This window comes from Coturnix japonica, chromosome 18, assembly GCF_001577835.2.
Source record: "Coturnix japonica isolate 7356 chromosome 18, Coturnix japonica 2.1, whole genome shotgun sequence".
In the NCBI taxonomy this organism is placed as follows: Eukaryota; Metazoa; Chordata; class Aves; order Galliformes; family Phasianidae; genus Coturnix; species Coturnix japonica.
Window position 1 is genome coordinate 7,594,792 of NC_029533.1, and position 27,835 is coordinate 7,622,626.

General features: G+C 46.0%; 1 protein-coding gene across 5 annotated transcripts in view; it reads left to right on the top strand.

The window, feature by feature from the left end:
- The window catches only part of COPRS (coordinator of PRMT5 and differentiation stimulator), a 111,506-nt gene that overhangs the window by 66,435 nt on the left and 17,236 nt on the right, over nt 1–27,835 (top strand). For 3 of the 5 annotated variants that reach the window (XR_004309258.1, XR_004309259.1, XR_004309260.1), the window contains exons 3-4: nt 20,302–20,427; nt 21,043–21,225. The gene's annotated coding sequence lies outside the window, so the exon portion shown is untranslated. Of the gene's footprint in view, nt 1–20,301; nt 20,428–21,042; nt 21,226–21,250; nt 24,517–27,835 lie in introns of those variants that run through there. The other 2 variants (XR_004309257.1, XR_004309261.1) reach the window with 2 other exon arrangements.

Here is a 27,835-nt window from a genome sequence, read left to right on the forward strand (position 1 = left end):
AAGTAGAGAGAGGAAAAAAAGCAGCTTCTTCAGTACTAGAAGTGAGCTTATTGCCAGCTGCTTTTTAACAGTGAATTAGAAGGAAATTTCAGGGACCTGAAAATAGTTATCTTCTAAAGAAAATAGAAAAGATTTGTGAATAGGAAAGAAATCCCTACCAGTCGCAGAGGGCATGAGAAAATTGTCAGGGCCATCCAGAGAGAATAGGAAAAGATAATTTCAGCTGAGCTGTTCACTAAACAGACAGTTGTGTGATGCAACACCTCGAGGGGGGAGGAGCTGCTCGGAGGAGACTGTGGTTCCAGCAGTGCAGGAATATAAGCTGGGGTATGAGCCAGCTGTGCTGGTGGATTGAAGTGCAGGAGGGGTGTGCTGGGTGCTTGTTTTGGAGAAGCTGGGTGCTTCCCTTTAGCTGTGCGGCTTCTCCAGACAGGACTGTCAGAGGTCTGTGGGGTGGGTTACAGGCAGGGTCACTGTCACTTCCAGGCTCTGGTTGGAAGCACCTAACCACGAGGCTGATCTGGAGAGCCAGTCCCATTCTTGTTCCGTCATAAAGAACGTGCCAAGCAAAACAAATAGTGCTTGGGGTTAAAAGGCTCAAAGTCTGTTAGGATCACAAAATTCAATCTCTGCAACTGCTGTTCCAAAACCATGACAGAGAGTGGCAAGTAGCGGGAGGTCATAGAGATAAGTAGGAGCCAGCTGATGCAACACTGAGGCTGCTGGAGGAGCTGTTACCCCAGAGCCAGCACAAAGTAGATGTGTTTTCCTTCCCTTGTGCTTATGCTGCTCTGGACTGCAGCTTACTGACAACTGAAGAGGTGTAATCATAAAACCAATGGACCAGAACCCAGAGTAACAGAGTATTGGTAGTAGGTGTGTGGTAGCACGCTGACTCACAGCCTTGGGGCCATTGCCAGAGCTGTGTGAAGCCTCTGCTCAGACCTCACTGCCTACATTAGGATAGTATGACATACATGGACAGGAGGAAGCGGAAGGTAATGCTGATATTCATAAGATCAAGCAGTTACTTGGGCTGACAATAAGCTCAGTTTGAATTGCAGAAATGTCACATCTTCACCTACAAGGGCATGAACTGCTCATGGCAGGGCTGGATGGTGAGGGAGCGGCTCCAGCTGTTGGGCTGGGGCCATGCTGCAAATTCTGTCTGATTTGAAGAGATAAAAGAGGGCAAAAAACATGTTTACAGTCTGTGTTATGGTATTTCTGGGTACTTGACAGTATTTGTAGGTGTCGTGGTACTTTAGGAGTAAATGACAGGTTTTACATCAAATGCATGAAACTTGAGGCCGTTCCCAGATGATGACATCAGTCCAGGTGCAAAGTGTCAGTGCCCCACACAGCTGGGAATGTGGAGCAGTTGGTAACCATTGATTCTGATCTTCAGCTCCTCAGTTTGTCCCTTTCCACCTGTAGGATTTCTGCAGCTCCTCCTGGCATTCCTTCCGTGCCGGTATTCACAAGTGTGCAGGCTGATCTCACCTGGAATCTCACCTTAGCATCTGAAGTGTTTTATCTCCATTCAGCTGATGCTTATCTTGTCATAAAATTTCCCATGGCTTATCAGCACTTGACAATTAGATGCTTAACATCCCACTTAATGCAAAACAGATTATATCCTGGGAATTAACAAAACAATAAAATGCCTTACAGGAAAAGGGAAAATTGTATGTAGATGCATGTGTGAGTGTGTGTACACACATACATGGTTGTGCAATCTGGTGATGCTGCTCTGCTCTCACTGCTTTATTGGTTTCGTGTGTTCCTACGCCTGATGTATATTTTTGTGCCACCTTCTTTGGGTAGAAATTGTGTTGGCTGCTTTATGGAGGAGTGATGAGGGGCCAGGGTTCAGGGCTGGAGTTGAATGGGGGCTGCAGGGTTCCAGCTGGGGTTCCGAGCTTCCAGGCCACATTCTGGGATGGTTCCTGAGGTCTTGGATTTCCCAGATTAAAAGTAAAAATAATAGCAGTCAGAAATGCATTTTAATAAATATCTAGAGAGAAGAAGCCTTTGGTATGTTGGTACAGAACTTCTGCAAGCCAAAGGCAGAGCCCAGGCTGTGCTCAGAGCTTTCCTGTGTGCCCTGCACACTCCTGTGGGGAACAAGGCCCAGTTTGGGGCTCAGGGGTTCAAGTGTGATCCTCGTGGCTCTGCATGGTCCTGGCCTGCCCACAGCGCTCCCCATCACACACAGACTGGAGCAGAGGCTTACGTTTCCCATGGGGAATGCTTGCGATGCTCTGTCTGCACATTGTTTGGTAATTGCTTTGGTCTTTTGGCTCCCTGCCTTTGGAGAAGAATAAATTTCTCTTGCAGTCTGGTCACCCTTCCAATAACTGACCAACTGCAATAGTTCAGATCCTTGCACTCAGTGTTTATTCATATGTAACTGTGGTTCATACTGCAGCAGTGTTCTGCAGAGCCCAGTGGAGGCAGTGAATCTGTGATACCACCATTCATGGCCAGGCCTGGCTGCACCTTGTGAGCTGGAGACCTCCACGTGCTCAGTGCTGCAGGATGCACAGTCCTGGTGTGCTCCCACTTCATGTTGCTTTTTGTTGGTCTTTAAAGCAGTAAATTACTCATAAAGCTAAACAAATGCCTGGCATTTGGCTGTGCCGGTACTGACCTTTGTGAGAACTAGAAGCACAGCTATGGCAGGCAGCTCACTTGAGTTCTCCCTTCTGGGAGCTGGGCAGGTTTTGTAATTGCTGGAAGAGCCAAGCACTCTTTCTTCAGCCCCCGATTTTCCTTCAGCAACCAACTTTCCGTCCTGATTTCTCATGTCTTCACCTTTCCCTTCCATGTAACGCCCAGCTGATACTTGTTAGCAAAACAATCCTTTTATTGATGCAGATGCAATCAGCAGAATTGCCGAGCAGTTGCAGAGTTCAGCTTAACTCTATGCAGTCGCTCATAAATGTGCTTCACTTCACTGGAGCTATTCTTGTGCTCAGTCTTAAGCATGTGCGTACATCTTTTGCAAGTCCTTGGCCCTCTCAGTCCCAACTGGGTCACACTGATTACCAAATAATGGCAGGATGAGGCTCTCATTGGGATCTCCATGAAAGCATTTTTCTGAGCCTACGGTCAATGTCTGCTCTGATGGCAGATGAGTGCAATTTTGCTTGTCCTTTGATGGAGCAGAGCATGAAATCCTTTATTAAGGTTCTCTTAGATATGTCTGCAAAATCCTGAGCAGTGATTGAAGTGCCCATGGCGTGGCTGCTGCATGATGTGCTGTTCTCATCGCTCACAGTTCCTGCTCTCTCTGTCTGTCTTCTCCAACCTGTTCTGCGCTTCACCAAGTTGCTGTCATGCTTGAAAGTTCTTAAAGAATTGTGTCAGAAAGACGTGAAGTTTTTTAATTGAATAGTGTTTAATTGGAATTTGCCTTCTCTGCTTCGGGGTGTGCTTGAGATTCTTGCTTACACTTTGCCTTGTGACTGTGAGCACGAGACGTTGTGTTCTCCTGCAGTGGAGACAGGATGCTCACCTCATGGTTTGACGCAAGGAATTAAAATAGGTTTTTGTAGCCTGTCATTGCTATTTGGTTGAGAAGCACTGTAAGGCATGTTTTAAACCTGTGAATTGACACGTACTGCTTGCTCACTTTAGCTGCATATCCTCTGGGGCATGGCTGTTCCTTGCTTTGACCTGCACGGCACCTAGCACAGTGCAGTTGGTTCACAGCACCTGCTGAAGGCCAGTAATGTTAATTAGTGCTAATAGCTGCCCTATGGCATACCTCTTCTGGCTAGCTGAGATGGATTGCAAAGGGATGTCACCTAAAGAAATAATTGAAGATCCAAGATAAAAATGGTTGGGTTGGAGGGAAATCTTGTTGGGATTCTCATGGTCTGCCACAGAGATATCTGTTTATCTGGTCCTGAGCTGAAGCGCCATTTCCACTCCTAAATCTGTGCTGTGGTACTCATCTCTTCCTCCTCTTAGCACAGGAGAGTTTCCAAGCTGCTAATGAACCTGTGTGTATGTTCTGTCAGTTACTGTGATGCCAAACGGCATAGCATGAATTCAAGATGTAGCACAAAGGTTTCTAGGTAACCCATGACGGCAGCACTGAGGTTCTGTAGCTGTGCCTGTCCAGGCTGTGTATTTCTGACCCCAGTTTACAATCTGCGCTGGTTCTGAGCCCTGCTTGTGCTGAGGGCTCTGATGTGCAGGCAAATTACCTGAGCATAGCAAGCTCCTGCATGCCAGCTTCTTCACCGTAACTGCCTTGTTCGTGCTTATACCCCCAGTGAAAGCAATGTGGGTATCACCTTTTTTGTGGAAAGGAAAAGCTACTTTGACTTACTTTGCATTTGCCAAGAGGTCAGAACAAGAACTAAGGCATTTATTATGGAGTGGCTGATACCTGTTAGCTTGAGTTATTCTACTGGCTCCTAAATCTACTTTGTATGTTGGGGTCATGCTCATCCTTTAAGATATGAACTTGGTACCAAGCAGGCAAATGCTTTAATGGGTCTCTTCATTACCTTCAAACCTGAAGGAGTCATATCCATTGGATGAGCATAATAGACGTGCCTGGGGCAGTTCAAGCTAGGGCAAGATATCACAGGCAGAAAAGAATCAACATAGGAATATTAACAATATGTTATTTTGCTGGTGCAGTTTTCCCATATGATTACAAGTGATGAGTGCTCTGTGGGAGTGAGGGAAAAAAAGACTGGGCCCATACTGATACTGTGCTCGGTTGTTCGGTTGTACTCCGTCCTTTACTGTTAGTTCATTTGTTTGTTCTTATGCTTCTGTATTCTGTCCTGAAGGCTAACCACATATCATATATATTTAAAAGAACAGCAGTGTGTAACTGGTATAGATCTTAAGGTTTCTTTCCCAAAACATTATGATATTCCTGCTGAGAATGTGAAGATAAAGGCTTTAATCCCTGGGAACAAAAGGGTGTGAGTAATCCCATTTCATTGCATGACCTGGAATCTCCACCCATATAAATACATCAAAGAGTAGCTATGATTTCACTCTTTGACACCCATGGGTTGAGGTTCTCAGCCTGGGAAGCAAACAGCTCCTGTGGTTGGGCTGGACAGTGCCCACAAGGCTGGGTAGCATGGATGTGTTCACCATTCTTTGATCTTCATGCTGGACCAAAATTATTCACATCTCCCCACTGTTGTTGAAAACTTATCCAAGCACTCAAGGCAATTATTGTTAAATGTATGTATGCTTTGGGCCAAGTCCACGAGTCCTGACTCATGACTGACTCAGCCCTTACTTAAGCAAAATTCCACTTGATTTTATTGCCAGTGGAGGCAGGACTTTGCGACAGCCCCCTGCCAATGGGAGCCGGCAGCAGGAGCTCCTGGAGCTGGTGTTGGCCCTCTACAGCTCCCACTCAATCCCAGCACACTGAGACCCACTGCACCTCTCTGAATCTTGTGATGCTGGAAAAAGAGCCACCCTGCTCAGCTGCACTTCTCAAGTCACCACATAGGTGATGGGGAACAATGCTGGTCCAGTGCTGTGCTGGCCAGTAGCTCTTGGAAGTAATCCTACCAACTGGAAGGAACTTGTGTGAGCCATGTTAATCAGCAGATCAGACTAAATGGTCATGATGGTCTGACCATCTGGTTGCAAACTATTGCACTACAGATTGACTGCAACTTATCAGAATATTTGAATTTTGTTATAAATTAATTTCACGCAGCCAGCTCACCACTGTGTGTTAGATGCCAGGATGGTTCAGGTGGGGAAGGAAACTGGCTGATGTGAGTTCTGGGAAAAGCAGCTTAAAATATGCAGACAGCTCTGTGTGATATAAGGCTAACTGGTGCTAAGTGAGCTTTGTGGGAGCTGAGCTGCTCTCTGTGCTGTGTTTCCCAGCGCTTCTCATTCTGGGAAGGGTAATGCCTTGGTACAGTGCTGGACCTGACCTGGCTCCCTGCACTCATGACTGCAGGAGTCAGCTCAGGTCTCACCAGCCTTATTAGCTCTGGCTCAGCGCCACCGATTCCTATTCAGGCTGGCTCCATGCAACATGCTTGGATGTCTGCACGATGCTCGTCCCAGCATGGGAGTGGTGTCCTGGTGTCAGGAATGCAGGACGGAGACGCTCCGGCTGCCTGCTGGGAGCAGCACGGTCACACAGTGCTGTTCTGCCTGGAGGCAGCCCAAGCATCTGTCCTGGCATGGCTGGTCCAGAAACCACCCAAAGGAGGCTGAGATTGATAAAATACTAAGATACGGTTGGGAAGTGTCCCTGCTGCCTGCCACTCTCCACAGAGCCTATTAAAAACCAACCATTTTCTGCCTAGTGAGCATGACTGCCAGTATGTGGCTGAAGCAGCTGAAAAACTTAATGGAAATGTTATTTATTTACGTGTTATTTAGGCTTATGCCGTTGTGTTCTGCAAGGCTGCACCTTGACAAACAGCCTGATCAATTTTATTTCTAGCTACTGCTGGAAAGAACAGAGCTGCTATGTGTATTACTGTCATTTAAGTTTGATTTAAGTTTGATTAGTATCATTTAAGTTTGATTTTTGGCCTCCTCATAAGAGGAAGCATTTGTAGGTTTGGGCTTGGTGTGTTGGTCTGTCCAATGCTGCTGCACCTCGCGTTGCCCTTAACCATTTATTTCATCAAAGTAAACAGGTTTGAGCTCCAGTTTGAGGAACTGACTGTTCTGCCTTTTGTAATGCTGTGTTAATAGGCTTTGAAGAGATACATTTTCTGCCAACGTAAACATTTTCTTGAACGTAACAGAAATGAGTCCTTGCTTGCATTACGTTTGCTGTGCACATTTTGAAGGCTATAAAATAATCATAAGTAAATGGCCTCATCAGAATCTCCCTTAAACTACTCCACACAGTTCCGACTGTGACTGCCACAATACCTGCCTTATCATACAGACCAGCCATGGTGTTAAGTCAGCTCTTAGGTCTTTTTGGGCCACCTAAGGTAGCAAATGCATTCAAATCTAGATGAGTCCATGAAAAAATGTAAATATCTTGTCTGTAGTATGTTAACATCAAATACAATTTTGGCACCGTAGCTGTGAAAAGATACAGAAATCAGTAAGACCCCAAGATCTAAGTCAAGTCTGGGGAAAGATGGAGAGTAAGGAAATCCTCCAGTGTTACCTTTTTTGTTTTCACATTCCCGTGACTTGAATTCAAATCTGCCCCACTCTGAAGAGCCTGGAAACAAGATCTTCAGGTCTTTCCTAGCTGTAATGAGAACACACCCATACAGAGTACATGAGGAGAATTAAAGGAAGGAGATTTGCAAAACCTCTTAAAACAGCAAGCTTCTTAATTTTCCTTTAGAATTCAAAGGAGCCGTCAGCCAAAAATATGTAAGGACTGGAGCAGCTAAGCCCCAGCAGAGTGCATGGTTTGCTCAGGCTTATCTGAATCTTGTCCTGTAAAAGCGTGAATTATTGACTCTCCCCTCTTCTCTGCTTTACAGTCCTCAGGTACCTGGAGGGCATCCCAGAAAAACAGGAGGTTGCGCCAGCCCTGTCGGATGCTGGTGTTTTCTGAGTGCTCTCTGGATCTGACTGGCTGAGCCCAAGTTTGAATATTTAAAGATTTCCAAAACTGCTGTTTAGCACCCCAAAAAGAAAAACAGCTCAGCAGCAGAGTTCCCCCAAACCAAGACGTTGGCAGGGGAGTGGCAGCCATCACCTCTGCTGTGCCAGGAGCAAAGACACACTGTTATCCCAGCCTGGGAGTTTCCAGAAGCTGGTTTTGCTGTGGGGGAAATTTGTTCTGTGTGCAGAGTGAAGGAGCGAGGCTGATGGGATAGTGGAGCTGAATAATGCAGAGCCCTTTACCACTCCAGTTGCATAGGAATGATTCCCACATCCTGAAGGCAAAGCAGAGAGAATCAGCTTTGAAGAGCCACTGCAGCAGTATTGCAGCAAATTAGAAATAATATTGCTACTTATAGAAGAGTTTTGGTGAGATGCTTTTCTTTTCAAGCTGATCATCTGGCTATTGGTTGTCTTATATCTGTCTGGCAGAATATCCTGAGCTTTCCCCCACTTGGAGTTGCTGCCATGGCTGCAGCATCTCTGCTCAACCCCAGCAGGGTCTGACCAGGCTGTGCTGTACCCTTCACTCCTTCCCACTGCCCACACAGGACATGGGAATGCCACAAAACTGGTCCCAAAGGATTTGCTACATCTTTGACTTGCCGTGCTTCTCACAGGGTCCTTTGCTCTCCAGCCTGCACCATTTTCTTCTTTGTGTAGGACAGAGTTTAACACCCTCTCCTTGTAAAACCTTGAATTAAAAAACAGAGTGTCTTAAAAGGCTTAGGTGGGATTAAGAAGCACAAACCTCTTATGCATAGAGCTAATACTAAGTAAGCTTTTCTAAATGATCAGTTAAGTGATGTATTAACATGAGAGCTCTCCTATCACTCTCATCTGTGCTGGCTTCTTTGAAGAGATATTATAGAATTTGGTTGTATTGACTTCCACTAGGACCTGAGACTTTAATGCCTTTTTGGTCTGATGTTCCAGACATGATTTCTAAAAACATTTACCTCCCTTTCAAGCCAAAACCAGTGCTGGGGTAGGCAGGTGTAGTTTCAGTTGCTTCAGCAGATCTGTGCCAAACTACAGCGACTGCAAATCTGGAGGTGGCATTTGTCAGCAGGGCAGGGAGGAGACCTTGACTCGTTCCAGCATTGACACTGACCTTCTGTGGGGCTTTACCAGCAGCTGTGCTCTCCCACCAAGCACAACTCGTGGCACTTAGAAAATAAAACCTCTGGATAAAGTCTTTATTATTTTATGCAGATATTAGACTAAGAGGTTACAGTTGTGCTACTTATGTCAAGCAGTGGTGGCCTGTAATGTCTCTTGCATTGCATAATTCAATATGAACAAAGCTTTTCTGTCCCATGCAGAGGAGACCCAGAGAGGAGGGGAAGCCACTTCTACCTTTGTGCTGCTTTGCCATGCATTGATGTGCTTCCACTTAGGAGATGTTAGCAGAAGTGCATTGCAATGTGGACCATGGGTATCTGGAGCTGCATGGAGCAGCTTCTTTTCCTGCACATGCAGGTTCTCGTTACACCTTTTGAGATTCACAAGAAAGGAGAAGCTGATAGAATATTTTTTGATCTGGAAAATGAAATCTGACATAACCAGTAGTTACGTTTTTCTTATTCCCTGGTAGTTTGCCTAAAGGCTGCTTTTAAATAATTCTTGCTTTTCACCTCCTGAGAAATAATCTGTTTGCCTGTGAATTAATTAGGCAGCGTTATGAAAACCCTCCAGAGCCTTTGAAAGCTGCTGATCTAACTCTTTAAAGTACATAGTGGACCTGATTCTTAGGCCAGCTAGTGGGAATTCTGCTTTTAACTTTGGCAGGAACAGGAACAAGCATTTTATGTGCGATGGTACTAAAACAACAGTGTACCTGGTAAGTGGTAATAGATGCTGCCCTTTCTATCTGCTTTTCTGGCATCTGTTGCTCTTGCTTCTTCAGTCTCGTGGTATTAGGAGAGTGTGTCCTTTCCTATTTCATCTTCCTTTGTACAGCTCAGTGTGCATCTCTGCTGTTTGTTGAGCAGGTGTGTGCAGGGATTTGGGTGCTCTCTGCATTGGGTGGTTGATGGGCAGGAGCAGGGCTGCTGTGCAAGGCCAGGGAAATCAAAGGAGCTCTGCTGGGGGCAGCAGTTGTTCCTGGCTTGGCAGTGAGGTGTCAGCTACTCTGGCACTTGCTAACTTAAGTCAGCATCTACCTTTAAAATACTTTTTAACGACATCTTAGTTTTTGTTAATCTAGAAGATGAAAATTAATTCTAGGCTCATTTATGCGAAAATGATTTTTTGGAATAACAGCTGTTCATTCATTGGATGGGAAATGTCAGTACATGTCTGTTTATAGGGTGATTTAAATTCCTTTATTTGATGAAATAGAAGTGGGTAGAAGAACTAGAAGAGTTTCCAGGCTTGTAAGTTTTTCAGGAAGCTGGGCTTTATGGCCTGGATGTTCTCTATCTGTTCTACGTCTCTTTGTTCTCACATTCCTGACTTCACCTGTTGCCGGTGGCATTATCACCAATACAAGTCAGGACAAGGATTAGATCAAAAGATGCGTGAAGAACCAAAAGATGGCTCTGAGTGAGATTTGGAGCTCAGATTAGGAGATCTAAACACCTGCGTGTCTTCCAGGTTTGTGTACAGCTAGCATTATACTGAAGGGTTCTCCCAGAGAGCTCTGGGGGTGTTTGTGGTCAGTGCTTTTCTGAGTGACACAGCCTAGAAATGGATGAATTTTGCCATGTGGACCAGAGAAGAAAGACTCATTTTAGGAGTTCTGTCAAACCTCATCACTCTGCTTTTTTTTTTCTGCTAGCTCTTGGAAAATCAAAACCCTGTGATTGACACCTTTGTTGTTTAAAACTTGAACTTCTTACACAGGTGTGTCGTACCCTCTCCCTCTGTGCTCCGTGACTTTGGGGTGTAGCTGTGCCTTTCACCAGCTCTCCCAGCTCAGCACACCGGCCTGTGTTTGCTCAGCTGCTGCACTGCTCTGCCACTGCTGCCTGGGGAAGGGAAGGCAGAGTCAGTCACGAGAAAGCCCAGATTGTGAGGAATGTTTTATAGTTCTCAGCCTGATGAGCTCCAGCTCTCACTTGAAAATTAAGAGATGTGACGCCTTCTCTGTAAAGCTGATGGGAATCTGGAAGGTTCCTGGAGGGTTCGGTGATGTGGGAGGTGTGGGCTCAGGAGATAACTCCAAAACCAAGTCAGCTCATCTCCAGCAGAAATCTGTATAGAAAGGAATGAAAAGCTGAAGGCCCACAGAGCTGTTCTCTGGCATGTCCTTCTGTCAGCTGCTGTCAGAAATGTTTGTCGTTTGCTAATACATGTTTTATACTCTGTATTTTTGCTAGCATGAATAACTTTCTAAGACAGAGAGGTCAGTTACTTCTGTTCCTGGCATCAGCTTGGTCTTCCATGTCAGTCCGCCCTGGGAGGTTTAGAAGTCAGTGTGCTCTCCCTGCTCTCTATCAAGCCTGAATTTTCAGTTGGGGAAAAAAACCCCACTACATTTCTGTGGGCAAAGTCCAAAGACTTACAGCTTTATTTACAGTTTAGTGACCATCTACAGACATGCAGCTCATCACTAGCAGTGCCTTGGGCACGTTTCCACTTCCTAACTTAGTGAGGCTCTTTACAGTGTTATCAGCAGAAGAAATAAGAGTGGGGTGGAGCTACCATTCAGGTCAATGGCAAAACTCTCATGGACATCAGTGGACCAGCATTTTACTCAGTAATTCATGCAAGCAGCTCAAAGCACATTAGTGCATGGGCAGCTTTGTGGGCTCTGGCAATACCTGAGGTAGCTTCCCTGTGCTGATAAAATGCAGTTCAGTCTTTGCCACTTCTATTGCTATTTTCTGTCTTTAGACCTCTGCTTTCTCCATGGCTCTTGGACATTATTTTGCTTCCTTCTTGCTCTGGGTCTGAAGGATGTCTGTGGACTTTCCCATGGCTACAAAAGAGGGCTGGAATTTGAATTCACAGATTGGGTCAGAGTTGAAAGCTATAAGCCAGCACTTGTTCTGAGCCAAGCAGGTCACTGAGAATTAACAAATTATACAGTTAGCACAAGAAATAGAAGGATCCTTCTGTTCCCTCCACACAACAGCTTTCTTTGCCCTCCACCCAGTTAAGTTGTGAAATTCTGGGCAGATTGTATGTACATACGCCCACCGTGCCTGCTATATAAAGATATACACATGCACATACGTAACACCCTGCATGAGCATGTACCTCACATGGTACACAGGTTTGGTAATATTTCCAGCAATTAATCTCCCTGTTTCTGAGTTTGTACAGATTTCTGTCTAATCTCCAGGAAGATTATTTCTTTCTCTATCTTGAGTGCCAGTGATATGCAAAGGCCAAATTGCATTGCGCACTGCCCTTTGGGAACAGACTCCTGCTTAAAAGCCTTCCAGATCTTGGCTATCACAGGAGACTATATTTGGAAGGATGGGAAAGCAACATGAGAGGCACATGGAGCAAAAGCTATGAGCATCAGCAGTTTACTACAAGTAAACAGTTTCACTTCTCTGGCTGTTGTATTCACTGGTCTTGTAAACAGGATCTGACTACAGTAAGATAACAAAGCAGGAGGCCTTAACCTGTCTTCTTCTGTCACAGTTTTGTTACAAACTGCCAATAGGCTCGTGTCAGCCATTCTGTTTCATCCCACTGTGATCAGGAGGAGGAGAAAAGTCATCAGTCTCACTTTTTGAGCTTGCAGGGATGTACAAAAGGAGGACTTAGCTATCTGGGATCAGGAGTGTAACAAATCACTCCGCTCCTGTCCTCTGTATTTTGGAGAACAGGACCTTTCTGTCTGTGTTTGGTTATTCTGGTCATTGAGAGGCAGACAGCTCTGGCTGTGGTTTCTCTAGTCCTGCTCAGAAGAGAGCTGTGTGATCTGGAAATTGATGGTGCAGTCTTGTCCGATAGCTTCTTCTTTCCCTGAATAATCGTGGACGTTTCCACTTCTCCACTCATCCCTCCAAACACCTTGCAGTCATAAATCGCAATGCTAGAGCGAATGGAGTCATGCTTAGGGAATGATCTCCCCCCTAAAGGTGAATCCTGATACCTGACGTGTGAGAAGACCAGGCACATGTTAAAAATTCCTTGCTAATTTAGGTTGCTAGTTCATCAAAAACATCCTCCCAAACATGCACAGGATGTATTAAGTTATGGTGTAGTAAGCGATCAGCTTGTCATACTGACATTTCTGCTCCTTGCCTGGACTTCATTATCTTTCTCAAGAAATCAGATCTGCTAATATCACCCAGCCATAAATTTGTGTAACTGGAAACCTCTCCCCAGGCAGACAAACATATGAGGACAACTGAGCATTGCTGTTCTCTGAAGGCTGATATATAAATACATACTGGACAGACTGACACCATCTCTTCCCTGTCTCAGGTCCAATGAAGTCTTAACTTCCAAATCTCTCTCTCTTTTTTTTTCCCCTTCTGTTTGAGAGCACGGGCACATTGTGAGTTATGAATTGGATTATCTTTTGGGCTATGAGATGAGGAGATTTAATTATGTTACCTTGCCACTTATAGTTCTACTTGGATGAACTCGGAGATGTTCATCCAGCAGCAGGGGAGGTTCCAGCTGTTGCTTTGGTGACTTACAGACCAGAAATGAGAAGTACTTAGAAGTGAAATTTCCCATGTGTTGAATCACCCAAGCAGGTAGATGCCACTGATGGTAAAGCCTTTCCTGTTCCTTAAGTTGTCTGCTCGAGTTCCCGAGGGCTCTGAGCAGCACAATAGCTCTGAATCTATGTGTGGTGTCAGTAGGGATGTAAAGCAGAGTTATTCCTTGCAGTGTGTGGCTGGAAGCTGCTGAGGATGAGGAGGGAGCATCCAGGCTGACGTCCTGCTGATGTCTTGCAGTTGATGAAATGCATAGCAGAGATTCTCATTGTGCAAGGATTTGCCATAGTCCCTATTGTTATCTTTAAAATGCAGTGCTGTGGGGAATCATTTACCAGATACCAGATGCTCTTGGACTTTCTTAGAAGGCAAATTTTGGGGCCTGGTTTCAAAATGCTGAGGTGAATTTTGATGTTTGCTATAACTGTTATGAAGGAAAATCTGTATAAATCACCTCCTGTGTTTTGCAGTGATCATGGCAGTCCGTATTCTGTTGTATCTGGTTTCATACTGAAGCATTATCTCACACGATCATCTTTTATTTGCAATCATGGCTCATTAAGGTGGTGATTTGATAAGGAAGGTTATTGTCTTTACCTTGAGGGATCTCTCCTGGGCTGATATATTGGCACTGCAGACAGAGTAGTGGATACTCTCCTGTTCTCAGTGAGTGCTGCAGCACGTCCCATGCTGTGATGGATGGGTGCCCACCTCGTGCACAGCCTAACAGCCTCAGCACCATGTGTGTGCTTGGCAGGGACTTCGAGGGAATATCCTGGGAAAAGGCTTGGACAAGAAGAAAGGTTGGAAGGGCTTCTGAAAAGCCTTGTTGTGACAGTGTCCCCTGCCTCCTTGCAGGCACTGGTGGGAGCTCCTAAGAGGGAGAGCAACTGGGTGAGGCTGCAGAGGTCTGTGTGGTCATCCTGGATAAGTTTTCCTTTGGGAGAAGTCAGGACTATACATGCAGAGCTGAGAGGGGTTATTTCAGCCTAGCAGCAAGGCAGGGGTTTGGCTGAAGGGACCCAGGAGATGGAAGTGTCCCTTCCCATCAGCACAGGTTTGGTGCATCCCCAGAGAAACAAGGCAAGTGTTGGGGATATCTCAGAGCAATGGCAGTGCTGCTCAGCAGGGCTGTCCTGGGAGCACTGCAGGGCAAGTACCTGCATGGGAGCTCCTGTCCCATCATGTTCTCTGCCTGCTTGAGTAACCTGCCTATAATCCTGCCCAGCACTCTGAACAGTGTTTTCCACGCAAGTCTGGCTTGGAGATTAATTAGTAGCATACAGCGTGTGTTATACATTGCCGGTAAAAGTATTTTTGGAGTCTGATAAAGAGCTATTTGTGTGTGGAGGCAGCAGAAGCCGTCCCCATGAGCTCAGGGCCATTACAGGGTGTGCAGCATGACTGCTGCAGGAGGGCAGGAATGCAGCAGTGCAGCCCCTTCCTGAGATCCCCCGTGAAGCAAAGTGATGGCAATGCACCGCCTGCTCCTCCCTGGTGATAGAAAGACAGGATAAATAATTACCAATTATCTAAGTCTCAATGTGACTGCTAAATAATTTTCAGTTCAACATTATGTAAATTTAAAGTGATTTTTTTATTTTAATTTTTCTTTTTACTGGTCACGCATAATAGAATACCTATGGTGGTTAATTTTTCACCCTTAGAGTTTAATTAAGAGCATTCAGGATGTTTGGGCTGATACATCCTATAATCACAGCCCAAGATGCTGGGAAAATCACTGCCTGCCTTTTAGATCCAATGGTGATGCTTTGGGGGAGGGAGCCTTACTCACAGGTACTCACCCAAGCTGTCCTCATCAGGAAGGCTCTTTGGTCCTGGGAACATCGAAGTGATATATACTGGTTATTAACATATGCAATTAAATGTGAGCTTTTCTGTGTTTAAAACTAAGGAATAATGTCACTCATTCTCAGTATTCCTGTATAAGTTGTCAGTGTAACAGTACGGTTCTTGGAATAAATGGCCTTGGTTTGTGTTAGCCTATTCCACCTTAAGAGAAAGTGAGTAAACTGCCCAAAGGTATAAAGTAAATAGTATCAAGTCACATTTTATTCCAGAATAAATATGTCCAGGTGTGGCATTTTACAGGAGTAGCTGTTGTGCGTGAGTGCACAACCTGTCTGTTGGAATCACCCCTCAGGCTTGGACACGCCTGTACTTCCCAGCATCAGCAGGAGCGCAATGAGGGCACCACAGGGCACTGGTGACTATGATTATTAGAGTTGCAGCTTCTACAGAGGCATCAGAACTCCTCCAGAGCCCCTTGAGTCCAGCAGCAGGGATTTGCTTTCCAGCTGGTGCGCAGTTTTCATAGTGTGGAGCAGAATTAGCAGCGTGCTGATATCCTGGGAATAAAAATGTTGGCAAAGTGTGTCCTGTAGGGCTGTTCCTGGGATGCAAAGTTTTCCCTTTGGTTTCTCTTAGTGTCTTCCATGTGTCTGGGCTGTGCGCAGCTCCAGCTTTGCCCACAGGTTAGCGCAGGATGTGTCAGTGCATGGGAATGGACCCTGACTCACGGGGAAAGCACATTTGGAAAACGCTGCTGTATTCCTACAAATCCTTATTTTGCTTTTCTCTGAGATTTTTTTTTTTTCCATTTTAGATAAATTAAGAGTTTAGCGATAAAAGCTCGTGCTGAAAGGAAATGGTGCAGGTGGGCCCGATAGAATTTTGCTCTGTATTTGTGGGCAGAAACCCTTTTAGGAGAGTCAGCTGGGTTTGGAGCAGAAAGGAGGTGGGAAGCAGTTTCCCTGATGCCCAGAAGGTCAGAGCAGAAGGGCCATCTTGCTGCTCCTCCACAGCTACTCTTACTGTTCCAGAGTGACAGAAACAGAAGAGGATGCTGCTCTGGAGTGCACATTCCCAAATCCTGCTATTTTAATCCAGAACAAATTGTGGTTTTGTTCCAATTCTGCTGTAATCTGGGGAGGAATTCAGTGACAGTTCTTCTGCTTTAAATTCACACCCTGTGCTAACCCCAGTTAACTGACAATGACAGGCAATTTCAGTTTTTTTCTTTCATTTTCATTGCTGTAAATCCAGAATAACACTGACAAAAATAAGTCAGTAGTTTTCAGTAATAGCTAAAACCAGCGTCATTTCAAAGGAATGACTCTGGATTTTATCGTGTGAACCTGGCCCACAGTGTGTGAGAAGGTCTGAGTTAAGCAGTCTGAATCACCCCTCGACTGCAGCATCTTTGGCAGCACTGCAGCAATGTAATGGGCTGCAGCTCTCACTGTGGTGTCAGGAAGAACTGAGCATCACGGGAATGATTAGCATCTAATGTAGCAGCTGGAGCAGGATCTTGGTGGGTTCTTGCACTAAGGAATTGCTTCTGGAGGCTGGGAAGGTTGGTGCTGCTCAGTGTGCTGTGTGAAATGCAGGGATATAAGCATACGCTCAGGCATCTTGCTTAAACGTGGGTACTGCAAATGACTTTAGGCATACCCTGATTTTTTCTCAAAACTGAGAAACAGTTTAATCCTCCTTGGAAATCCATCAGAAGTTTGTGGTTTGTGCTGGAGAAAATGGCCAGCTGCCAGGTGGATCTCTTCTGCAAGAATGTGACTTTCTCGGCTCTGTTCTTGGTGTCTGATTCCTGTGTTGTGTGTGTTTGGATGTCAGTGCGTAATGGAGCGTGGGGTCCTTCGAGCCAGAGCAGCTGTGAGCAGTGCTCCCATCCCCAGCCATCACCCCGGCAGCACAACAAAACCTGGCAGACTGGGCTTTAACATCCCAGCCCTGTAGCTCGGTAGAATAGCGGCTGATAGAGATGGTTGAGCTACAGGAAGAAGGAATTTGGTGTTCTCCTGTTAGGATGAGGTCTCTGCTGTAGCTCCATAACCTATAGTGTTCCCAGGGTTAGAGTGGCTTGAGCTGCATTCCATGCTGCACAGCCGCCTCCCGTTCAGGCCCTATGCTTCCCCACAGCTCAGACCCCACCAGCTCTGCCTTTCCCTGGCGTTTGGCTCTTCCCCAAGGAAAGTTCTTGGTTTCAACACTTCTGATTTTGAAATCCTCGATACAGATTGTGGCTTTGATGCTTGCTGATTTATTGCTCTCTGAAGCACCACGTTGATTCCTGCATCCTTCTCGCAGGGCCACCTCCTCTCCCATGCAGGTAATGCACAGCAGGACAGAGGAGGGACAGAGCTGTGAGTTCTCTCTGGTAGCACACCCTCCACAGCCTGTTTGCAGGCAACAGCTTCGGAGATTTTAATTCCTATTGTTGACTTTCCGGTCCCTTTCTTCAGCTTTTAAAATTTTCCCTTTATTGTTTTAGCCTGTCTGCAAATATATTTGTTTTTCTTCCAAAAAGCCTTCACTTGCTCAATTAGCAAGAGAGCTCTTTGTAGAGCGCTGTAGCTCTGTCTTGGCATCACTAAGTGCTCCTGGAGCGCTGACTCCTCCCCAGAGAGGATTTACCCCTGCAATCCTTGAGCTGGGTATTGCTGTGCGCCTGCTGCAATATTGCTCTGCAGTGTCTTGCAGAAAAGGAGCTTTTGTGGCAGAGAGGTTTAAGTGTGTTGCCACAGATCAGGGCAATCCATACAGTTTCAGGATAAGATCTTAACTGCAATTTTGCTCCCTGCCCTATTGGGTCAATAGAGCGTTTTCCCCACACATGGGCTCTTTCACCATCCAGATTTTTTATTGGCTTTTGTCTTGCTTAATGGCGTTGCCGCTTTGTTTAGAGCAGAGGTTATGAGGATACAAGTCGGACCTCTCGCACGCTGGGAATCGGGGGTGGCTGCCGCCTGTTGTAACCCCGGCAAACCCTGGGTGCTTTGTGTGCCAACAGCAGCGCTGAGCCCGGTCCGGGCAGGCAGCAGCCAGCGGAACCCGGGCACAGCCCGCAGAGCTGCGCTGCGAGACATCCCTGCCTGCCCTGTGCCGGCACCGGGCGCCCGAGGCTGCGCTCCCTGCAGGCGGCTTCCACCCATTGCCTCCTTCCCCCGAGGAACCGGGCAGCGAACGTTGCTCGAGAGGCTGCAGAGATCTCTGCCATTAAATCTGCGTTCAGTCTTTGCGTGGACACAGGATAAAGGTTTTTTCCTCTCGGGGATTGTGGCATTTTGTGATGCTATTTTCCCTGTTTTCACAGTCTGTTTCAGCTGTACGTTTTCCTTTACCAGATGAGGGCTAAAGCCTTGAGGAGAACTTTGCAGTGCTGTTTACAGAGTCTATTCATAGAGTTCAGGGGCTGGTTTCAGCAAGTCATTCCCAAACAGTTCTCCACTGTATATTGGCTCTTAGTGGTTCCTCACCCACTCTTTGTGCTACAGAGTGAGCCTGGGCTGGGATGGCAAACTCAGAGCATCCCAAGCTCATTAGCCACTATGTGTGACTGAACAGTGCGACTCTGTGAGTGCCCTGAGAACAGGTAAATATTAGGACAGCTTCCGGAGCCCTGCAGCCTGGCTGACCTGCCTTGGCATGAAGGTTGGGCAGGATTCACTTTGCTTTTTCAAGGCAGAAATGGCATTGGAAGCTGCTGCGCGCATCTCTTTCCTAGGGCCCATCTCCCGCAAGATCCCATGGGCTCCTTTGGAGCCTCTGCCCCATGTGGGTGGGAAAGCTCATGGGCTTGTTCCTGGCACAGGGCTGACATTTGCCCTTGCTGGAGCTGGGAGCTGTAGGAGCTGGTTATTTGCTTTGTGTGATTGATCACATCTCTATGGCACATAGCACTGTGCTGCAAAATGGCCCTTTCATGTGTCACACTGACTCACAGGGTGACCTGATGTAAATGTAAGGGTGTATTTAACAACTGAAATTTACAGAGAGCTGTGTCACTTTTCTCTTCTTGGAGCAAAGGGCCCTTGGCAGCTGATGGGATGGGGCACAGTGCCCTGCAAGGCTCATGGGGACCCTCCTGGTGGCTGTGGGAGCTGTGCCATTAGCTGCTGGAGCAATCCTCGCTTGTCCCATTCCTCACCCTTCAAAATCTGGGTGACTTAGTGCTAGGAGCTGGGCATCTAAAATGGATCCAACCCTGCAGCTCCCTTTCCCCACCTGCCTTTTTCTATTTTGTTTTTATACGAGGTTTGCCTTTTATTTCCTACAGCATCCAGCACGAAGTGAGGTCTTTGCAATCCCACTAAAGTCATTAGGCACTTGCTAAGCATTAACACTGGGACTGTGGAATGGAGAAACCCAAGTGGCTGGCATGGCTGCAGCTGCAGAAATGGAGGTACTGGAGGGTGGGCTTTATCCCATCAACACCTCCCTATCACTGCTGAAGCGATGCTACCCTTACACGTCAACACTGAAACATATCACTGCTACACATAACCCATTTACTGGCAACAAACGCCACAGTGAAAGATGCCCTTTAATTAATGCACTTCATAACAAATCATCTGAAAATGGATCTGTGCTTGGGGCCAGGCACTCCTAGATGTGCTGCGGGGCTGCCTGTGTGAGTGGGGCTCCTTTTGTGCATCATTTACAGGGTTGGATCCTGAGCCTTTGTCTCAGGCTGACAGAAGTTGGTTTCTGGATGTGCAGTCTCAGACTGTATATCAGATGCGAAGAAACCGGTGCCTCACACACCAAAGCTGTTTCTGAGAAGATCTGAGCTGCAGAATTATGCTGGCTGGGCTTGAATGTGAGCTGACACACTATTGCATGATTCCCATGATCCCAGCATGGGAATGTCCGAGAACTGCAGGCTGACAGTGATGAGCGGGTGAGGTGCACCTGAGCTCCTTTACCATCATGAAAGGGAGAAGGGGAAAATGATCTTGTGCTCAAATCGTGGTGTTAAAATGAATTCACGACTGTCTCAGGAAACAGCCTTGCCTGGAGTGGTGAGTGATGTGCTTTGCTCTGCACAGGATTTAGTGCTTCTCTTTGCACCAGTGAAATCTGGCTGCACGCACCTCGGGCAGAGCCAAGGCACAGTACTTGGCACCCACATTTGTCAGTGCTGCTACCCTGAGTCCTGCCTGGGGCTGGGCTGAAGAAAACAGATGATCCATCATCTCCTGCTTGTTTGTCCAGCTCTGCTGACTGCAGTGAAATGCTTTTGTTTTGCCAGAGAAGCCCGAGTGTTTCATGCACAGGCCAATCCCACGACCCCTGAGGATGTCGGCACCGATGGGAACTCATCGCAGCCCTCCCCAGCTGCCGTCCCTGCAGGAGTGCTCCCTGTGCACCTCGGAGGGTACGTTGCCCCTTTCTGTTCTTTAACAAACTGAGAACTCTGCTGTACATACATGGTAACTCCATGTGACTCTTGTATATAAAACAACACAAAATCTTCTTGTGCAGCTCCTATCCCATGGTGAGTCCCAGCCATGCAGAATGCCTCACTGAGCACTCCCTGCTATTAGGGCAGTGCCGTTCCTTTAAGCAAGTGCAGGTGTGACATTGCCTATGAGAAATGGACCAGCTCATGGATCCACAGGCTGTGAGTTGCCATTGAGGACTGGGAGTACCACAAGAGCAGGGCGAGCAGCTAATTTCAGTGTAAGAGTTATGCAGAAAAACTGGGGAAAAGCAGTGTTAGTTTGAGATTGATCAGAACCACCCTTAAATCAGTGTTTTCTGGCAGAAAAAAAGGTCCCAAACCCTCAAACCGTGCTATAGTAAATCATATTTCAGTTTGAAGCATGATTTCATGTTGTTTTGAAATGCTCTTTTAGTTTTCAGCCTTTTTTATTCGAAAAGTCATAATAAAGTTTCATTCTGACACAGAAAATCGAAATGTTTTGTTTTGCAAATGTCAGAGCAAAATAGCTCAACCTCTTGGTAATTTCCCCTTTTTTTTCTAAACCAGAGCCAATGCTGTAAATCCCATCCTGGTGGTCTGTTGTCACACCTTGCCCTTGGGATGAGGGTCTGTGAGAGGATGCTGGAGCCCTGATCCTGACCCAGTGGAAACTGCATTGCAGGGCATGCTGAACCACGACAACTTGGGCTAGAAGGGCTCTTCAGGACTCTGTTTGGAGACACTTGCAAGGTAAGGGCAGGATGCAGAGGGCTCTGAAAGCAGTGGGTGGGTGTGCACTGCCCTCAGCCTGGTCAGGGTGAACATGTGTGTGAGCAAGTGAGGCACTGACCGTCTGCTTGTGTATTTTGCCAGTAATAAGTTATGACCATATTTCAAAATGCCTTTCAGAAGAGCTGGGAGGAACTTGTTTCTCAGCTCGAGGGAGCAGTTTGGTTTGGTAGCAGAAAGCCTGTCATGCAGTCAGCCAGAAAGTTGGAATTTCCAAAGGGAAGTATAGAGAAGGAGCTGTACACATTGGAGTCTGTCACAGCACTGCTTATTTGTCTGCATCTCAGTGGTGAGGGTTAACGGGGATGAGGATGTGTCAGCCCTATGCCAGGTACCAGATTTCAGCCTACAGCAGCACCAGCTTTGGCAGCTTTACCACAAATTTTGTTACAGTTGTTCTTGAAAGCTCTGGTTCCTCAAAGCCTGTAATTATGTGCAAGTTTCAGCGTTCTTTAAAACTGAAGGTAAATTGTCAACTGTTTGATTGTATAGAATAGCCTGAAAACAACCAAGAAGTTCTGAAAGGAAAAGAGGCAAGTTGAGGAAACCTGAAATTACTTCCCTTTGAATTCTCAAGACTTGTAAGGCAAACTCGTGATTTTGTGGCCCAGAACAGGCCTGTTAAATGTTTGGTATTGGCAATGCTGTGTTTATTTTCCATGCTTGGATTTCTGCACGGCTTTATACACTTCATGAAAAATACAGTATTTTGTTTTATTTTTAAAAGGAAGCAGATAGCTTTGCTGGATGATCTCCAAACCAGACTGTAACATACAATAACGATTCTATAGTGCACTGTAGCAGACTACAAAAGGATAAGATGTTACTTTACCAGCACAAAAATCAGGCACGTTACAGGGGAAGAAAATTATGTGATGTATTGCTTGTATTTATGACCAAAAGAAAAGGAAAAAAAATACATACTGTGTGTATATACTGCGTAGAGAAATTACAGAACAAAATTTAATTAGATCTTTATAAATGAAAGCCACATATGCGGATTTATGATATATTCATTTCTCAGCCTTCAGAAGGATGGCTGCCTTTGCTTTGAAAACCAATCATTTGCAGACATCAGGTCTGTAATTCAGGAACTGACACAACCAGAGGTTTGTGGACTTGAGTGTGGCAAATGCCAGTCCCAACATTTCTCTGTTGCAGAGGCAAATGTTGGAATTCCCAGTGGAGGAGGTGAGGAAGCTCACTGCAAAATGTGTCTATAGCAACCTTTTTTCCCAAGGTGTGTAATTATTAAGTTGCTTGTTGTGTTAATTAAGAAGCAACAGTAGTACAACGTGTAGTTACATTTGATTTGTACAGGGTATGTCTGAACGTTCCCCTCCCTAAAGGGAATGTTTCGTGTTCTATTTGCAAAATGTACCATGAGTTGGGACTAAGAGCAACTGGAACACAGGCCTTTCTCATGTGCAGCGGGGATCTCATGACTACATCAGGACTGAGGCAAATATGTATGTTAAAGACTAGGGTGGTGATGCCTTTACTCACACTAATGAAGTGTCAGTCTTCCTGAATCACACTGGTACACCACAGACTTCCACTTCTTTGCGCCACTACTTAGAGGAAGCTACAGACCTGGTTTTCTCTGCTTCCCTAAGCAGCTTTGGATGCTGGTGACTGAATGACTCCTGAGAATAGCAATTCAAGCATGGTTTCTTGATGTGGTTTGAGCTGTGTTATAGTTTTCTGCTGCTGGAAGAGGGAGATTGTGTTCTTCTATCTGCCCCAGCTTCTAACTGTGTGGGTTCTGATGCAAAGCCTTCAGCTTCTGCAAGGACACTGAGCACAGCACAGCACGTGCTTTCCCAATACCACTTCTTCCTTTGTGCACGGTCTCAGATTTGCTTCCAGGTGCCGCAGAGTTCTGTGGGAAATAATGATAGAGGTACCAGCCATCAGCCAACCAGGAATGTTACCTGGAAAGCCTTGTGCAAAGCCCTGGAGGAAGGTGGTGGGAAAGGGTGAGGCTGGGCACCAGACTTTCCTTTTAACATCTCTAAACTGAAACAAGTTCAAAAGAACGTCTGTTCCATTTATAGAAGTAGGGGCTCATCTAGAGAGAAAACAAGAGCTGCTAGAGTTTTTAGCCACATCTAAATGAAGATAAAATTAGATTTCAGACATTAAAGTAGGACCCATAAAGAACTAAGTGCAGCAGGAGTCTGGCTGCAGGGTGCAGTCTGCTGCTGACCAGAGAAGACAGCAACAGCTGATTCTGACTTCAGAGGAAGAAATTCATGGTTGTAACTGGTTTAGCATCTGCCATAGGGAATTATAAAGGACCCCAATGGATCAGTAGTTTAGTTCTGCATCTTGTCCTGAAGACAGGTCTATTTCACCTCTTGCGAGGAGTGATTTGTGTTTCTTACTATGGAGCTTTTGTGTCATGTGGCCTAGAACTCCTAAGCAGAGAAAGGTTGGATGAGGCAGCTCTCCTGGAGCAGGGCTGGCACTACATGATGGCTCCGTCTCTGTGATATTACAAACAGACATCAAGGTGCTTTTCACTAACACATTCTGTCAATGCTGGAGAGCTGTCGTGTGGGGAGCAAACACTGAGTGAAGCAAAGGAAGTATTTACAATTTGCTGCCATGAAAGGAGACAAGATAAATCAATTGGGACTAAATTAGCACAGCCAGAGCGGTCCTCACACCTACTTTGGAAACTCTGTTGAAATCCATGGCCTAGAATTTGCAGGAGGGATTATATGCATTTTAGAGTGAGCTAATGTAAGTGACACCCACTTCTCAAACTGCCTGAAAACGCTGCCAGAATGAGCTGCCAAAGAGCAGGGTTGTAGTCAGTATTTGCTGGCTGTTGTTGGCCTTAGATAAATGCATTGGGAGGGGAATAGTGGAGGAGTCAATCAAAAGATAACACTGAGTAGAGCTCAGTTGCATAACATGACAAGGAGTCAGTTCTAACTAAAGCAGAGCATATGTCTGTGTACGTGGGCATCGTTAGAGGCATGATGGCCCAATGGGAGTCCAGAAAGAGATATCTGAGAGCAGCAGACAGGAACAAGATCTGACGAATGCCTCATGTGATCGGGTTGGTTGTGTTATTGTGCTGCTCTCGGCTGACCTTTTTCATTCAACTGAAATGATATTCCTGGGCTTTTGCTGAACTCTGCAGATTGATGACAGCATCCCACAGATACACCGTGGCCCAAAACAACTTGCTGAAAGTCAGGTTGAGGTGGTGAGACTCGCAGAAATCTGCTTATTGGTGAGGTGAGTGTGGTGTTTTCAGGAAGCTCCCAACGTGTGTGTGCAGTCAATTGGGTTTATTGTAGCACAGAGCAGGCTCAGGTCTCCCCAGGACAAGCACGTACTGTAGGATTGATCCCAGTGTATGTAAATCAAGTATTTCCAAAGTCCAACAGTTGCTATTTACAGGCTGGCTGCTGGGCATCCAAGAATCCTGGGTGGCTGTTCAGAGCTCTCTACTTCTGCCAGGCAGAACTGGTAGGAGAAAAAAAAGTATCCAGGAAAGCCTGCACACATGGCAGCTCTATGCAAAAGAAATACCACTGTTAGCACATTCGTTCCTGGTTCCCTGACACTTTCAGAGCAATTTCAGCAGAATGTCCTGCTTTTCTGGTAGTGACAGCAGCAAAGTGCTGGTAGAACACCCTGGGAGGGGGAAGGAAAGTGTCTGTCTGTCACTGAAGTGCTGTGGGCTTTAGGGAAGCAAGGACTGGATCAGGGCTGGCTGCACAGCAGTGGAGTTTTCAGCTCTGCCCTTTTCCAGAGCTCCCCCAGAACTAGTCTGGTCCTGCACCCATTTGGCAGCTTTCCGTGGAAGAACATGGGCTTCACATGAGAGCAGAAAGGCACCACTTGGTAGCTGAAGAGCAGGGGGTTCTGCCAGTCCTGCTGGGACACTTCAGTTCCCTTCACATTTCTGAAGTGGGAGATGCTATAGAAACACCAGGCATGAATAGCATGGAATATACCATAAAAACCGAGCAATGTAAAACATGTGTAGTCTAAGCAGGAAGAGGATTCTGTGCATGTTCTTTGCAATTGCTTGGGTCTTAAGTATGCATTAAATTGCAGCAACTAAAGGCTATAGAGTACAGACCATAAACTTGAATTCCGTTGCAAAGCCATCAGGGCCGAGATGTGACCGACATTAATAAATACAAGAAGTGATTTTAGGAGGTTCTGTTTTGAGGAGAAGAATTTCAGAATTGCTTTTCAAAGGTCGGCTGCACAGCACTTTCAGAATATGAGGCGCCAGGATTGCTCTTCTCTTTTGAAAACCCCCTGATGTTTCTTGTGCGTGGAGGGAGGGGGGGGGACTTTGTTCCACAATGGGATATTTGGGCACTGTGGTAATGGGAACTAGGCAAAACTCAGAAGGACTTCCATGCTGAATCACAGATTATCTTCTGCAGAGTAGAAAGGCAGATACCAGGTCTTCTTTTTACTTTTGAGAGATTCACAGTAAAAAACTTCTAAAATGATCACAGGGAAAGAAAGGTCCATCCGTCCTTATCTTTTCTGACTTTCCTGCAATAACTGAGAATGGTTTGTGGTCAGGTTGGCTGTGCTGCCTTCGGAGATGTGTGCATGCTGGAAATGGCATTGCCAAGTAGATGCTTGGACACCACCGCAGTGTACCATGTGCCACCCAGGCAGACCTTGTTTGTGCAGAGCAAGGACTAGAAAGCGAAAGATAGGCTTGGAAGGTTACTCCAGAGAAATGCTGGTGGGAAAACTTGCCATGGTCCAGTGCTTATCCTTGGGATGTTCGTTATAATTGGAGTGTTCTGATATGCGAAGTCCCTCTTAACTGTTTTGGGGAACCTTGGGCTTGAATGGGAAGCAAGGATGAGTGCTGCTCAGGTGAAGTCTTTGGGGTTATGCATCAAAATGACTGCTACATTTAACATGGAGCAGATTTTCTCTTTTGCCCTGTGCAGCGTGTTGGCCTTGAGAGAGCAGAAAGGACTATGCAGTGCTTAAATCAGTAGCACCAGGTCATGCAGACCTGGAGTGATGTCAGACCTTCATCAAGGTCAGAAACCTTCAGAAAGGGAGTGGACTTCATTAGGACTAGAAAACGTTTAGTTAGGCAGTTCTGGATACCCAGGGATATTTGCTGGCTTTTCAAACAGATCCAGACCAGTCTGAGGAGCATCAAAACACAAAGATGTGAAGGGCTCGAAGCAGAGCTCACTGTGCCTGGCTGCTGCTGGGTGCACTCAGACGTGGTGCAGCTCCAGCACCCCAAGCCCTCTCCTTGGCACTAAGCGAGGTCACTTCTGCTGCTCACCCGCCTGCATCCCCACATGTTCTTAATGACATGCCTGGTGCCAAATAGGATCTTTTTTCTTAATCTGTGATTAACAAGGTTGTTAAAGTCGTTCTCAGCTCTGCCGAAACCAAACAGAATTTTATATTACATATTGGGCAAAGGCTGTGTTTGAAGTAGTCTTTAATCTTAGCTCCAGTATTAACTCATATGTAAACAGTCACATTTTATCAGCTCAGCTACAGAGTAATTTATTTGTTAGTCTAACTTTAGTATCTTGTAGGTAATTCAGTATGATTTGAAATAGGTTATATAGGAATGAGCAGATCTAATTTTCTACTGGCAGGGCAGGTAGAGGAGTAGAGGCCAAGGCCTGCCGCTGTGTTTTCTGGTAGTGGTGTTTGACATTGCAGTACATTTTTTATTAAGGGTAGCATCCATTTTTACCCTGCTGTGCAATCGGAGTTTTAGGACAGAGCTGCAACTAGTGAGCATTGTGCTGAAAGTTACCATGTCACGGTGGAAGAGATAAGCAATATTTTCCTTTCAACTGCAGGGTGATGTAATCGTGCTGTCCCCATCTCTGTGGCAGATGTTGGAGTTTCAGTGCCCATTTGCTGTCTGTTGGCTCTTTCATGCAGTTGAACCACAGTCTTTTACTGGCCTTGTTTATTTCATGTATGTGAATACAGGTAGGGGCAGCCTACTTTGCTGTAGGACTTGATTTTTCCTATTGGAAAAATTGTTCTATGCTGGAAATTGAAAGAAGTTGCCATGTGAAATGTGAAGAAGTGCAGAATGTGAAACTGTTTCCCTTTGCACAAAGGCATTTCAAGATGATTTCTGAATGGACGTGAATGTAGTTTTATTGCTGCTTGGCACTCACAGCTAAAGTAGGTTACAAGAGAAAAGGGGCTGAAAGATCTTTTGTAAAGTTGAACTCCATCCAGGAGGAATATTTTACAAATCAGGTCTTCCCTCTCCTTACACACCTGGGACTCCCAGGTGATTTTGGTGGGAGCAGCGGATTCTTGACAGCCTCCTGTGAAGGAGTGCAGCTCTGGTTCCCATTCCTGCTCTTGGTGTGACTTTGTAGAGTTTATTTCCAGGCAGTGCGTCCCTTAACTCCCATTTAATAGGCAAGCCTTATTGTGCTGTGGGGGAACTGCACCCATAAGTGCCGATCTTTTGTTTTTCTATTGGGAAATTCAGCCTGAATTAATGACAAAGCAAGCTTAAATTTTCCCCTGTTTTTTTGCCCAGCATCTTGCATGCTTGAGTACTGGTCAT